The following is a 14736-nucleotide window of genomic DNA, read 5'->3' on the forward strand; positions in this document are numbered from 1 at the left end:
CAACAGGAGCGGAACCCCATGTGGCCCCTGGCAGCATCTTGGGGGTACCTGCAACCCCTAGAGCCTCAGAGGGTGCATGTCACAGTGTGCTCTTTTAACTTTGCTGTCTACAAATGGCTTAAGTGTTTAACAGCTGGGTGTGACAGCCCTCTGTATACTGAGCTCTTGTTCGGCATGCAGAAGAATCAGGTCACATGAACGAATTGAAGGTGGTAAATGTGGGGGATTTTATTCCCTATGAAAGTGACTCCCAGCAGGATGGGCAGCTGGAAAGGGGATGGAGTGAGAAGGATGGAGTGGGAAGGTAGTCTTCCCTTGGAGTTCGGCCAGCTTAGTTCCATCCCCAGCTGAACTCTTCTCCAAAGTCCTGCTGTCAAGTTGTCCCTCTGAAGTCAAGCTGCTTCTCTCCAGTGTCCAGCTGCTTCTTCTCTTCTCTCCTTCTCTGCTGTTCCGCTCTGTTGCTCTGCCAGTAGAGCCTGGGGTTTTTATGCGCACAAGATCGGGGCGGGCAGGCCAAAAAGCAGCATTAAAGTGGGAAAACAAGAATGCATGTTCTCACTTTGGGCAGAAGTTCCAGGCTTGAGGTTGGGGCCCTCGCTGGGGCTGCCCTCTTCTATCCAGTATTTCCTTGCCTCCTATGCATTTCATCAGAATAGGTCTCAGAACCAAAATCGCTCTCTGACTTTTCCCCGCCCCCTGGTCTCTCTAATCCTCTTTTCCAAGCCACCAGGAGGGAATCTCTCGGGAATTTCCTTATCTGATGAAGAAAGCATCTTTCCAAAAGAAAGGAAATTGTTTTAAGACTCCCTCCCTAGAAAATCTCACGAAATAACCAGGAAAGATCAACCACCAGAGAGTAAAAGAGACCAGGGGTCTTCATCATGTCCAGACAGAATTTTCATCTATTTTTCTGAGGGCAACTTCAAGAGATTACCTGAGGGGCTTTATCTACATAATAATAAAAAACCTTTGTTCTGCCCCTCAACTTTGGAGTTACTCCCAGTCAGCTCCCAAAGAGAACCACAGTCTGAGCACTGGGCCTATTCATTCCTCCATCCCTCCCCCCGCCATGAAACAGTGTATAGAAGCTTCTGTACCGCTGGGTTGTTGGGTGATCACCGTGTGATTCTCCCCCTGTGCCCAGCACGTTAATAGATTCTGTGTCCTTTTATCCTATTAATCTACCTTTTGTCAGTTGCTTTTCAGAAAACTTCATGGTATTTTTTCTTTTTTTTTCTTTCTCTCTCTCTCTTTCCTTCTTTCTTTCTTTTCTTTCCTTTCTTGACAGGGTCTCACTCTGCCTCCCAGGCTGGATAGCAGTGACTAGATCTCAGCTCACTGCAACCTCCATCAGTTCCCCCACCTCAGCCTCCCTAGTAGCCAGGACTATACGCATGTGCCTCCATACTTGGCTAATTTTTTTAAATTTCTGTAGAGATGAAGTCTCACTATATTGCCCAGGCTGGCCTCAAACTCCTGGCCTCAAGCAATCCTCCTGCCTTGGCCTCCCAAAGTGCCCAGCTTCAGAGAAACTTCAAAGGGCTGAGGGCAAGTTTTCCCTTGGCCCCTACAGATACAAATGCAAATGTGACTGAGGCTGTGGCCTCCTAGAGCTGATAGTCTGATAGAAAAAATAGACACAGAAAACTAGAAAACTCGGAAATCCATGGCAAGTGATGTTAGAGAGGGACTAGAGGCAGAGGGGATAAGGCTGTCTGGAATGTCCCACAGGAGAAACAGAGGAAGTCTTTGAGGTCAAAGTATCATTTTATCTGGGCTCCTAGGGTACATTTTAAACCATAAAAACCCTGAGCATTTTGCAGGTGCAAGGCTCAGTATCAGCAACATCGTTGTTCAGGCCTAATATTGCTTTCGATAATCGGTGATTCAGTCAGTCTGGGAAATCCCAGTGATAACACCGCAGAAGTCTGAGAACAGGTTTTCTGAATTGAGAAGGCACGTAGGACTCGAACCCATGCAGAGGTCGGTGCAGTGGCTCACACCTGTAATCCCAGCACTTTGGAAGGCCGAGGTGGGTGGATCACTTGAGGTCAGCAATTCGAGACCAGCCTGACCAACATGGTGAAACCCCATCTCTACTAAAAATACAAATCAGCCAGGTGTGGTGACACATGCCTGTAATCCCTGGTACTTGGGAGGCTGAGGCATGAGAATCACTTGAACCCAGGAGGCAGAGGTTGCAGTGAGCCGAGATCGCACCACTGCACTCCAGCCTGGGTGACAGAGCGAGACTCCGTCAAAAAAAAAAAAATAAAATAAATAAAAAAACACACGCAGAGCAATATATATTTCTATTCTCTCCTATTTGACTATTCAGATGAGTCAGGAAAAGGAGTGTTAAGACTGCTGACCACTCTGTACTCCAAATTTGCTCTCTAAGGATTATAGTCTGGAAAGTTAACGATCAGTTTATTCAACATGATTCAGACTTGGGGAACGCAGATCACACCGCCTCAACTCACAAAACAGGTGACCTCATCATGTTCTCTCCAAGTCCCTGATGTACAAAAGCATAGAAACCATGCATCTTAGGCTTCCCAAAGCAGTCCCAGTTTTATATAATCTTCCTCTTTTGGATGAAAACAAAAACATGTAACCAAATGTAACTTATGTTTTGCGGACTTGATATATACATAAATTCAAAATTAAAGAAAAATATATTTTGTCAAATTGTCAATCCTGATTTTGAGTACCATATACGGAAGAAATGACATTGATTTCTCACTCTAGGGAAGAGTGAATCAGGGCCTGAGGAAGAGGGAAACAATTAAATGTGAAAGATTACTGTCTATAAAAGTGTATATTGATATTCATACGAGCACTTACTGATGATCTAGCAGATTCAAGAAAATTCTAAGTAATGAGAGGAGATATTATGCCTTTGAATAAAATAGGCTCTCTGGCACCTGAGAGCTCATAAACTGGTAGGGAAGACAGTTTACACAAACATCTTTAATATAAAAGAGGGCTTGAGAAGTACTACAATTTAAGTGCCAAGTATTGTATTGTGAGTAATTAGGGAGGGAAGTGTTTGTTTCAGTTCATTCTCCATACTGCCACCAAAATGAACTTTCTTTCTTTCTTTTCTTTACTGAGACAGAGTCTTGCTCTGTCACCCAGACTGTAGTGCGGTAGCAAGATCTCAGCTCACTGCAGCCTAGACCTCCCAGGCTCAAGTGACTCTCATGCCTCAGCCTTCTGAGTAGCTAGGATTATAGGCATGTGGCACCACGCCTGACTGATTTTTGTATTTTTAGTAGAGACAAGGTTTCACCATGTTGCCCAGGTTGGTCTCAAACTCCTGGCCTCAAGTGATCTGCCTGCCTCAGCCTCTGAAAGCACTGGAATTATAGGCATGGGCCACCATGCCCAGCCAAAATAAACTTTCTTAAATGGTAACTTTGGGCCAGGCACAGTGGCTCACACCCATAATCCCAGAACTTTAGAAGGCCGAGGTGCGTGGATCACTTGAGGCGGGGAGTTCGAGACCAGCCTGGTCAACAGGTGAAACTCCATCTCTAGCGAAAATATAAAAATTGGCCAAGCATGGTGGCATGCACCTGTATTCCCAGTTACTCTGGAGGCTGAAGAACAAGAATTGCTTGAACCTAGGAGGTGGAGGTTACAGTGAGCCGAGATTATGCCACTGCACTCCAGTCTGGGTGATACAGAAAGACTCTGCCTCAGAAAAAAAAAAAAAGAAAGAAAAAAAAAAAGTAATTTCATCATGTCATTTCCTGGCTTAAAAATTCTCAGTGACTCACCAACACCGTCATGAAAAAAGACCGAACTTGGCTTTCAGAGCACCTGTCTCATTTCTGAACTCTTCCAGCCATAAACCATTCCACCCCAACATTCTTAACAATTTGTAAACATGCTTATTCCTTTAAAACTCTAGACATTTGCACTTTCATTTTGCTTACAATCTCCCATTTCCTCCTCCTGAACTCTCAGCACCTCTACTCTACCCAGCTTGGCCCACATCCAAATCATCTCTTGAGTTTCAGTGAAGACCTCAATCAGGAAGCTTGCCTTTATCTCAAATGGAGTGTGTACTTCTGCCATTAACCCACACGTGTCCCTCCACTGTACTTTTAACTCTACATTGCTCTGTCTGCTGTTTTTCACAGTGCAGGCAAATAATATAACATTATATTAAAAAGTAAATTTTGGGCCGGGCGCGGTGGCTCAAGCCTGTAATCCCAGCACTTTGGGAGGCCGAGGCGGGCGGATCACAAGGTCAGGAGATCGAGACCACAGTGAAACCCCGTCTCTACTAAAAATACAAAAAAATGAGCCGGGCGCGGTGGCGGGCGCCTGTAGTCCCAGCTACTCAGGAGGCTGAGGCAGGAGAATGGCGGGAACCCGGGAGGCGGAGCTTGCAGTGAGCCGAGATCGCGCCACTGCACTCCAGCCTGGGCAACAGCGTGAGACTCCGTCTCAAAAAAAAAAAAAAAAAAAAAAAAGTAAATTTTGCCAGGAACAGTGGCTCACACCTGTAATCTCAACACTCTTGGAGACCGAGGCAGGCAGATCGCGTGGCCAAACCCCATCCCGTCTCTACAAAAAATACAAAATTTAGCTGGGTGTGGTGGTGCACCCCTGTGGTCTCAGCTATTCTAGAGGCTGAGGCAAGAGGGTGGTTTGAGCCTGGGAGGTCAAGGCTGCAGTGAGCTGAGATCGTGCCACTGCACTCCAGCCTTGGTGACAAAGGGAGACCCTGTCTCAAAAATTAATAAATAAATAAATAAAAAGTAAATTTTAACAGAAAAAAAACAAAAAAGTTAATATTACATTGTGTTCGTTTATCATACTCTTACACTAAACTTTTTACATACACAAAGACAGCAATCCTGTCTTTAATTCATTTCTGTGTTCATTAAGTATCTTACATTGCCTGAAATATAACTAGTTATTTAATAATCATTTGTCAAGTGAGTAATTAAGGAAATTCTTCACTATGAAATCCTCACTTACCAGGCTTCAGCCTGCATCAGCCTAAAACTCCTAAGAGATAAGGTCCACAACTCGCAATCTAAGTCCTTTAATGCACCAGCCTCAGCATCCAGACCTCACCATCTGACTCCACCTTGAGACTTAGGGCCATCCCACATAGGGCCATTATAATTGTTCAATCACACTAGCTATCACAGAGTTGGCATAAATGACCAGGAACAAAAACATATTTTTCCCGATACCCTCCTTCCCATATTGCTTTATTATTCCTTCCCTCCCATACCTGTACCCTCTTAGCATCCCAAATTCATAGAATACTACCTCAATTCCTAGTCATGATTAACACTCAGCTTTGGCTCAAGAACATTTCCCCTACAGCCTTGTTAATGTGGTCAGCCTTTTCCCCACCCTATATACCCAAAGGTGGGTAAGTGAGGTTAGGATTTTCCTCACTCCTAATAGCACTTTCAGGTCTTCACTCTCCTTAAAGTGTCACTGCCCTTTTGAGAGTTATTCTTTCTCTGACATCTGTTTATTTTACATGCTAACATTCTTGGAATACTTGGTAGTTTTCCATGTCCAGTGGATAAGCCTTCTAACACTCTAGTTTCCTAGTTTCTTGATGCCTGCAACTTCAATAATTACTGTTTCTCCTTCATTCAGCTACTCATTCTTGTGATCATTTCTGAACCTTGACATCATCTGGAATTACTTTATTAACCCATTAATTATATTCCAAACTATAATAACTCATCCTCCTATTAGGACTCTCATCTTTCAAGCACCCACTAGACAGTCCTTTTGACTCTCACAAGACAGTTCTTCTACTTCTTATTCTTTCATTTCTCCCAATCTTCTCCCAACCTCTTTTCCTTCTGAACCCAGGATACTCTTATGTGGTGGATCACATGCACAATTTTTCATGAACAGCCTTGATTCCAAGGCATACCTATCTTTAAATTCTGGGTCAATTCCACAACTGCCTTCTCTACTCTTACACTGGGACAATAAGCACAATTGAATAAAATGATACTCATTATGCAAATGTACCACTAAAAATTAACAACCCTCAACCTCAATGAGGTCTTTTAGCAATTTCTCCTATTCCACTTTAAAGATTAATCTAAACCTTAGCCAATTTTATCAACTCCCCACCCTTTTTCACTTCTATCAATTGACCTTCATCAAATTTCAACCAAGCCACATACCTGTAATTTTACCTAGATTCTCCCTAATTCTCACCAACTTCTCTCCAATTTTAGAGAATAAGACATTCCTCTTTCTTAACTGCATTCCCTGTTGCCCCACAAAGAATGCCGCCCCTTCACTTAGCTATCTCTCTCCTGCATTACCTTAGCCCAGGGGGATGTCAAACTTTTTCTGTGAAGTACCACATAGTTAATATTTTAGTCTTTGTAGGTGTGTCAGGTTGATTTTGCAATAAAGAAATTTTTGCCACTATAAAGAAATTGTTTTGTCACTATAAAGAAATTCCTGAGGCTGGGTAACTTAAAAATGAAAGAGCTTTAATTGGCTCACAGTTCTGCAGGCTGTACAACAAGCATTGTGCTTCTGGTAAAGCCTCAGGGAGATCTTACTTATGATGGCAGGCAAAGCTGGAGCAGGCATGTCTCATGGCGAGAGTGGGAGCAGGAGAGTGAAGGGGAGGTGAGGTGTCACACTTTTTTATTTTATTTATTTATTTGGAGACGCAGTCTCTCTCTGTCACCCAGGCTGGAATACAGCAGTGCCATCGGGGCTCACTGCAGCCTCGACCTCCTGTGCTCAAGCCATCCTTCTACCTCTCCGAGTAGCTGGAACTACAGGCTTAAGCCACCACATCCAGCAAATGTTTTTGATCTTTTTTTTTGTAGCGATGGGGTCTCACCACATTGCCCCAGGTTAGTCTCAAACTTTTGGGCTCAAGCAATCCTTCCACCTCAGCCTCCCACAGTACTAGGATTACAGGCATGAGCCATTGTGCCCAGCCTGTCACACTCTTTTAAACAACCACATTTCTCTTTTTTTTTTTTTTGAGATGAGATGGAGTCCTGCTCTGTCATCCAGGCTGGAATGCATTGGCACAATCTCGGTTCACTGTAACCTCTACCCCCCAGGTTTAAGCAACTCTCCTGCCTCAGCCTCCCAAGTAGCTGGGATTACAGGCATGCATCACCGTGCCCGGCTAATTTTTGTATTTTTTGTAGAGACAAGGTTTCGCCATGTGACCAGGCTGGTATCGAACTCCTGACCTCAGGTGATCCACCCACCTTGGCCTCCCAAAGTGCTGGGATTACAGGCGTGAGCTACCACGCTCAGCCTAAACAACCACATTTCAAGTGAACTAACTGAGTAAGAGCTAACTTATCACCAAAAGGATGGTGCTAAACCATTCATGAAGGATCCTCCATTATCCAGTTACCTCCTACCAGGCCCCACCTCCAACACAGGGATTATATTTCAACATGAGATTTGGAAGGGACAAATATCCACACTGTATTAGTAGGCCTTACTATCTGTCACAACTGTTCAACTCTGCTGTTATAACGTGAAAACAATCGACAATATATGATAAATGTGTGGCTGTGTTCCAATAAAACGTTATGGACAATGAAACTTGAATTTCATATTTCACATGAACAAAATACTGTTTTTAAAGATGTAAAATCCATTCTTACTTCAGGAGTGATACAAAAACATTCAGTGAGCCATATTTTGCCTCCCTTAACCTGGCCTATAACAGATTCTCAGAGTGAGGTCTCAACAGCATCAGCATCATGTGGGAATGTGTTAGAAAGGCAAATTTTCCTGTCCCACCCCGGATCTAGGGAATCAGAAACTCTGGGCCTGCAGCCAAGCAGACTAAGGCCTAACAAGCTCTCCAGGTGATTCTGATGCATACTCAAGTTTGAGAACTACTGTCCTCTAAACAAGTTCAAGTCTCTCCTTCAAAAACAGGTCTTGACTTTGCACCTCAAACTTTTTCTCATTTCATCCAAAATTTCAAAATGGTTAGTCGATTCTTGCTGGCTCCATTTTCTCAGCATAATTTACCACATGTTTATAAAATGAGAGTAAGAATACCACCAAGTGGTTGTCAGAACTACATAAGATGATTACAGGTGGGAATTCCACATAGGAAATTCTTCATGTAGTAAAGAAAGGTGGAAAGGATTTTAACTGCACAGCCCAGGGAGGAGAAATATAGAAGGAATACCGTCTGCCTCCCCATAATCCCCTTGCCCACTCCTCATCATGGAAGAAGAGTGAGCTGATGGGTGAGTCTGGGAAAAGGAATGAAACCTGTTTCGCTTACAGGGGCAGCTGGAACCTATTCAGCCTCTCTGTGCAAAGTAGAAAGAGGCGCCTCCTCAGGGGAACACAGTCCTGTAGAGCAAAGCTTGGTGATTGAAAGGTAACCCATGGAAATAAGAATAAGATACCATTTATCCAAGTGGACAGAGCCCTCAGGGACACTGTTGGGTCCTGTTTGCTCGTCTTCTGCTGGTTTCCCTCGTTTGGTTTCTAAATGATTGTGGTCTGTTAATTTCCTAAAGTCTCTGTAAATCACCCCTCAGCCTCAATGAAACCAAGAAGTCTCTTTGATAGAAACTTTTAAACAGGTGCAGTGGCCTATCGCCAGCGGGGTCCTGTACTTGCCCAAGATTGCCAGGACAATTTTCCCCAGTGTTCAGTTTTTCCATCTACTGACCAATATAGCAATGGTAAAAGTATTGTGTGGGCCGGGCGCAGTGGCTCACACCTGTAATCCCAGCACTTTGGGAGGCCGAGGCAGGCGGATCGCAAGGTCAGAAGTTCAAGACCAGCCTGAACAACATGGTGAAACCCCATCTCTACTGAAAATACAAAAATTAGCTGGGCGTGGTGGCACATGCCTGTAATCCCAGCTACTTGGGAGACTGAGGCAGGAGAATCACTTGAACCCAGGAGGCGGAGGTTGCAGTGAGCCAAGACCACACCACTGCACTCCAGCCTGGTGACAGAGCGATACTCTGTCTCCAAAAAAAAAAAAAGTATTGTGTGGAGTGTGTTGTTTGAAAATATAGGTGCTTGAATTTCCATTTTTCCTGTTCACTAAGATCGTAATTGCAGTATTTAATGCAGACAGCGGTCATGCCATCATCTTTGCTTTTGGAAAAAAAAATGACTGACAAAAACAAAGCAGCGTGAAGAATGTGCCAAGTTAGAGCTACATTTGAAGTGCTCATGGAATGTTAGAGGAAATAGGAGAATCAGAGAAGTTCTCACAAAACTGTAAGAAATATATTGCTTTTTTTTTTTTTTCAGAGCTGGGGGTCTCACTGTGTTGCCCAGGTTGGCCTTGAATTGCTGAGCTCAAGATATTTTTCTGCCTTAGCCTACTGAGTATCTGGGACGACAGGTGTACACCACCGTACTTAGCTAATAAGTAGGATTTTTATGGGTGGATAAAAAGACAAAGGAATTCCAAGTGAGGACACAGCATGAGAAAAGTAGGGGGAATAATCTGGGGTAGTTGGAGCACAGAAATATTGAGAGTTGGCATGGTTGAACTTGACAGCCAAATCCTGAATCTTTATGTGTCACGGAGTTATCCCTTGGTATCCACGGGGGATTGGTTTCTGGACCTCATTTTATATGAGGGACTTGAACATCCATACCAAAATCCATTGATGTTTGTATTAGTCCGTTTTCATGCCACTGATAAAGACAAACCCAAGACTGGGTAGAAAAAGAGGTTTAATTGAACTTACAGTTCCACATGGCTAGGGAGGCCTCAGAACCATGGTGGGAGGCGAAAGGCACTTCTTACATGGTAGCAGCAAGAGAAAAATAAGGAAGATACAAAAACCGTGATAAAACCATCAGATCTCGTGAGACTTATTCACTACCATGAGAACAGTATGGAATGAGGAAGATGCAAAAACCATGATAAAACCGTTAGATCTCATGAGACTTATTCACTACCATGAGAACGGTATGGGGGAAACTGTCCCCATGATTCAAATGATCTCCCACCAGGTGCCTCCCACAACACATGGGAATTATGGGAATACAATTCAAGATGAGATTTTGGTGGGGACGCAGAGCCAAACCATATCAGTGTTCAAGTCCTTCATATAAAATGGTATAGTAGGCCAGCCACGGTGGCTCACGCCTGTAATCCCAGCACTGTGGGAGGCTGAGGCAAGTGGATCACCCGAGGTCAGGAGTTTGAGACCAGCCTGACCAATATGATGAAACCCCCATCTCTACTAAAAATACAAAAATTAGCCGGGCGTGGTGGCATGCACCTGTAATCCCAGCTACTCGGGAGGCTGAGACAGGAGAATTGCTTGAACCCAGGAGGTGGAGGTTGCAATCAGCCGAGATCACGCCTTTGCACTCCAGCCTGGGCAACAAGAGCAAAACTCCATCTCAAAATAAAATAAAATAAAGTGGTATAGTATTTGCATATCCTTCTGTATACTTTAAATCATCTTATGGTTACTTATAGTACCCAGTGCAATGTAAATGGTATGTCAATAGTTGTAACACCTCATTGTCTAGGAAATAGTGGCAAGAAAAAAGTCTATACAAGCTCAGTACAGACACAACCATTTTTTTTCTCTTTTTTCTTTTTTTTTTTTTTTTTAATATTTTTGTCTCATGGTTGGTTAAATCCACAGATCTGGAATTCATAGAAACAGAGGACCAACTGAACTAAACCCTGTTAGGACTGAGACAATTTAAGTGATTCCTTTATCTTTAATGGATTTAGTGGCGTACTTGGAACATAGCAGCAGATTATTAAATATTTGTAACATGAAAAAAATGAATGTGTGAAATTTCGTTTACTTATACTTAGTTGAGTCAGGTGGTCTAACAAACTGGAAGAAGTCCTAGCAGATGGAGGAGGCAGGAAGTCAAACTAGAAAATTTACATGTGAGTTATTGTTTATTGCTTGATGAGCTCATCAGATGAGTCAGAAATCATTTTCCCAATATTCCTGTAATACATTCAGATGACAAATACAAAACTTAATTTGCTTCCAACAACTTCTTTAAAGGAAAATAATTATGGCCAGGCACGGTGACTCACACCTGTAGTTCCAGCACTTTGGAAGGCCAAGGCAGGCAGATCATGAGGTCAGGGGTTTGAGACCAGCCTGGCCAACATGGTGAAACCCTGTCTCTACTAAAAATACAAAAATTAGCCGGGCGTGGTGGCGCTTGCCTGTAATCCCAGCTACTCAAGAGGCTTGGGCAGGAGAATCGCTTGAACCCGGCAGGCGGGTTTACAAAAAAAATTGTAAAAATAAATCATGTTTATTTCAGAAAACTTGGGACATATCCTACAAATTATAATAAAGACTGTTCAAATCCCTGTAATCTCATCAAGTAATGATATAACAGTATAACAATATTTTCTCATGTCATAAATATTCTTTGAAAGTATGATTTAAATGCATTTTCCGCAAATGCATACATCAGTTTGTTTTCTATTTATTTAACCATTCCTCTATTAGTAGACATGTAGACAATTTCCAAATATTCATTACACCTTTGTAAATGTATCTTTATTATTATTATTACTATTTTTTTTCTGAGACAGAGTCTTGTTCTGTCACCCACCCTGGAGTGCTGCAATCTCTGCCTCCCGGGTTCAAGTGATTCTCCTGCCTCAGCCCCCTGAGTAGCTGGACTACAGGCGCCTGCCACCACACCTGGCTAATTTTTTGTGTTTTTACTAGAAACGGGGTTTCACCGTGTTAGCCAGGATGGTCTTGATCTCCTGACCTCGTGATCCACCCACCGCGCCCTCCCAAAGTGCTGGGATTACAGGCGTGAGCCACTGCGCTCAGCCATAAATGTATCTTTAAATATAACTCTAATAATTTTCACAGTGAAGAGCCCTAAAAATACCCTTAAAACCCTATTAAAAACAAAAGGCTGGGCACGGTGGCTCATGCCTGTAAGTCCCAGCACTTTGGAAGGCCGAGGCTGGCGAATTACTTGAGGCCAAGAGTTTGAGACCAGCCTGTCCAACATGATGAAACCCCGTCTCTACTAAAAATACAAAAAGTAGCTGGGTGTGGTGGTGCATGCCTGTAATCCCAGCTACATGGGAGAGGCAGGAGAATCACTTGAACCCGGGAGGCAGAGGTTGAGTGAGCCGAGATCTCGCCACTGCACTCCAGCCTGAGTGACAGAGTGAGACCCTGTCTCAAAAATAAAAATTTAAATTAAAAAAAAAAAACTCTTAAAGACAAAAGAAGTTGAAAAAATGTAGCTATACTATATGTATAAAATAGTTTAACAGGCTGGACGCAGTGGCTCACACCTGTAATTCCAGCACTTTGGGAGGCTGAGATGGGAGGATTGCTTGAGGCCAGGAGTTCCAGACAAGCCTGGTCAACATAGCAAGACCCCATCTCTGTTTAAAAATAATAATTTAAAAAGAAAAGGAAAAATAAAATAGCTTTACAGTAGAAATCTGTAGGCTCTTCTAAAAATAACAATGTTTAACACATTTTCAGTCAAAATTCCACCTGAACTTCTTTTTTTTTTTGAGACAGTGTCTTGCTCTGTCACCAGGCTAGAGTGCAGTGGCATGATCTTGGCTCACTGTAACCTCTGCCTCCTTGGTTCAAGCAATTCCCCTGCCTCAGCCTCCCGAGTAGCTGGGACTACAGGGACCCGCCACCTCACCTGGCTAGTTTTTTTGTACTTTTTAGTAGAGATGGGGTTTCACCGTGTTAGCCAGGATGGTCTTGATCTCCTGACCTTGTGATTGGCCTCCCAAAGTGCTGGGATTACAGGCGCGAACCACCATACCTGGCCTGAACTTCTTATAAGTGATTAATATTCTTTATTTGGTGTTACACATAAACTACACTAAAATGCCTTTCAATAATTGAAAAGTAGAATTTTAGGTAGGGCTCACTCCTATAATTTCAGCCCTTTGGGAGCCCAAGGTAGTAGGATTGCTTGAGCCTAGGAGTTTCAAACAAGCCTGGGCCACAAAGTGAGACTCAGTCTCTACATAAAATTCTTCAAAAACCAACCTGGCATGGTGGTGCCTGCCTCTAGTCCCAGCAACTCAGGGGGCTGAGGTGGGAGGATGGCTTGAGCCTGGGAGGTTGATCCTGCAGTGAGCTGTTTATCATACCACTGCACTCCTGTCTGGGAGACAAAGCGAGACCCTGTCTCAAAAAAATAAAAAAGAAAAAGAAAGAAAGAAAATAAAAATAGCATTTTGGATACCAGGAATTCTAATTAGATTGATATAATTAAGACCAAAAATATAAAGCACACATTGCTACCTTATCTTCAGCCCTTGCCCTTAACAGGCTAATGAACACAAATTAAAACACAAGTAATTCTTGCTTGATTCTGAGACAGTGAAGGGATTTCCCCAGTATTTAAATGTATTCATATATTCATTTATATAACTATATAAATCAAAACATAAAACCAATTTCTAATTGACTTTGTGATGGCATTCTCCATCTTTGTGAAAAGTTTAACATTACTAATCAAGTCCAAACTTATCTTTAGAAGAGGAAACAGTGAGAGCATTTACTGAATTGGAATTACTCTCAAAATTCAAGAAACAATTGTATTCATTTAACCATAAGCCAGACTTAGTTAAATCAGGACTGTCCAACAAAAATATTCTGTCAGTCATTAATGATCTGAATTCTGGTGTATGAGATCAATTAAATTATGACACACATTTAAAAAGTCATGAGGCTGGTCACAGTGGCTCATACCTATAATCTCAGCACTTTGGGAGGCCAAAGTGAGAGGATTGCTTGAGTCCAGGAGTTCAAGACCAGCCTGCACAACTTAGCAAGCCCTTGTCTCTACAAAAAATTAAAAATTAAAAATTAGCCAGGTGTGTTGGCATACGCCTGTAGTCCCAACTACTCAGGAGGCTTGAGGTGCGAAGATTGCTTGAGCCCAGGAATTTGAGGCTGCAGTGAGCCATGGTTGTGCCATTGCACTCTAGCCTAGGCAACAGAGCAAGACCCTATCCCTTAAAAGAAAAAAAAAGTTATGAGACATTTCTGCTTTGTAATAAGGCAGTGGCCAATTATTACTTATTAGGAGCTTTTTGAGATAAGCTATCAAGTCTGTCCTTTCTGTTTCCTTCTTAATGCCTGTGAACATCATTTTTGTTCCAGAGATAGATTTCTAGGGAATCTCCGAATAGTTCATCAGTGTCTCTTCTCCCCAGGTGATGCCTTTTTTCTTACTAATGTCTGTGAGAGAGAATCCAGTGAACTCATCTGTTTTCCAAAGAGACCATGAAGATTGGACCCGTGTGGCACTGAGCACACTTCTGAACAAAAGTCTTCTGCCTTTCTCAACATCACCCATATTTAATCTCTCATCAATGGCACTATGAACGTTCCCACTTGGAAACTGGACAGCCCATTCTCTAGGACTCCAGCTGGATTTTGAGGGGAATGTGACAAATTGATTCTGAAATGAACGAAGAATAGCTAAGACACAAATAGCTAAACTAATTTTGAAAAAGAAGAGCAAAGATAGAAGACTTTTTTCTACCAAATATTAAGACAAATCACATTCACAGAAATAAAAATAATTTAATACTGGCACAAGAACAGATAGGCTGGGCGCCGTGGCTCATGTCTGTAATCCCGGCATTATGCGAGGTCGAGGTGGGTGGATCACCTGAGGTCAGGAGTTCGAGACCAGCCTGGCCAACATGGTGAAACCCCGTCTCTACTAAAAATACAAAAATTAGCC

At 42.8% G+C, this 14736-nt stretch overlaps 1 long non-coding RNA gene across 1 annotated transcript in view; it reads right to left on the bottom strand.

Moving 5' to 3' along the window:
• Positions 1 to 203: 203 nt before the first annotated feature.
• Positions 204 to 14736, bottom strand: part of LOC105484406 (uncharacterized) — a 28159-nt gene continuing 13626 nt past the window's right edge. Inside the window, exons 2-3 of the long non-coding RNA XR_011611078.1 lie at positions 13026 to 13163; positions 204 to 476 (exon numbers count right to left, since the gene is read on the bottom strand). This is a non-coding gene — a long non-coding RNA (uncharacterized lncRNA). The remainder of the gene's footprint in view (positions 477 to 13025; positions 13164 to 14736) is intronic.

The sequence above is a fragment of the Macaca nemestrina genome, chromosome 1 (genome assembly GCF_043159975.1).
Source record: "Macaca nemestrina isolate mMacNem1 chromosome 1, mMacNem.hap1, whole genome shotgun sequence".
NCBI classification, from domain to species: Eukaryota; Metazoa; Chordata; class Mammalia; order Primates; family Cercopithecidae; genus Macaca; species Macaca nemestrina.